The sequence below is a fragment of the Triticum aestivum genome, chromosome 7A (assembly GCF_018294505.1).
Source record: "Triticum aestivum cultivar Chinese Spring chromosome 7A, IWGSC CS RefSeq v2.1, whole genome shotgun sequence".
In the NCBI taxonomy this organism is placed as follows: domain Eukaryota; kingdom Viridiplantae; phylum Streptophyta; class Magnoliopsida; order Poales; family Poaceae; genus Triticum; species Triticum aestivum.
In genome coordinates this window covers 550672919-550674107 of record NC_057812.1, presented here as the reverse complement: position 1 = coordinate 550674107, position 1189 = coordinate 550672919, and positions in this window count along the sequence as shown.

Genomic DNA, 1189 nt, shown 5'->3' with positions numbered 1-1189 from the left:
CCCCTCCGGTGGTCGCCGGTCCCCACCCTCGCCGGTCTTCCTCGTCGCCGCCGGACCCCCACCCTCGCCGCCCGTCCTCGTCGCCGATCCCTGCCCTCGCCGCCCGTCCTCGTCGCCAGTCCCCGCCCTCGCCAGCTGTCCACGTCGCCAGTTCCCATGCAACAACTCCACCTGCGTTGCAGCTCTTGATGGCGACGGTTGTGGCTCGGCCGCCGCCCCTCGCCATTGATGCTCGCCGTAGGAAATTATATCGACGGCGACCGTCAGTCAATCAACACCGTTTTGAATGGATGTAGCAAAAAACTTCACCCGTAGTAGCGAAAGTAAACTACGGTTGCAGCAAAAATCAAACACCGTCGCCGTCTTTCGCGAGGTCGCGACTCCGCCTTACATGGATGTAGCAAAAAGCTTCACCGATAGAAGCAAAAATCTACTATGGTTGCAGCAAAAATCAAACACCGTCGCCGTCTTTCGCGAGGTCGCGACTCCGCCTTACGTGGATGTAGCAAAAAGCTTCACCGATAGAAGCAAAAAATCTACTATGGTTGCAGCAAAAATCAAACACCGTCCCCGTCTTTCGCGAGGTCGCGACTCCGCCTTACATGGATGTAGCAAAAAGCTTCACCGATAGAAGCAAAATTCTACTACGATTGCAGCAAAAATCAAACACCGTCGCCGTCTTTCGCGAGGTCGCGACTCCGCCTTACGTGGATGTAGCAAAAAGCTTCACCGATAGAAGCAAAAAATCTACTATGGTTGCAGCAAAAATCAAACACCGTCGCCGTCTTTCGCGAGGTCGCAACTCTGCCTTACATGGATGTAGCAAAAACTTCAGCGGTGGTAGCAAAAATTCTACTACGATTGCAACAAAAAATCGTCGTTGTCATCGTCGTGAGGTCGCAGCTCCGCCTGATGGATGTAGCAAAAAACTTCGCCTGTAGTAACAAAAACCAACTACGGTTGCAGCTTCCCCTTATTATGCAGTTTCATTGAAGCTTTTCTGTCTATGGTTGAAGCTTTTTTCAACAGCTGTTGAAGCTGTTCTAGGTGACGGTTGCAACACTAGTATACGCGGGCTGCATCCAGCCATGGCGGCAGGCAGCCATGGCGGCCGGCGAGGGAGCGCCTGGTCGCCGGCGATGGAGGTTGTGGTCGCCCAGTCGCAGCCCGGGGGGAGGGGGGAAGGGGG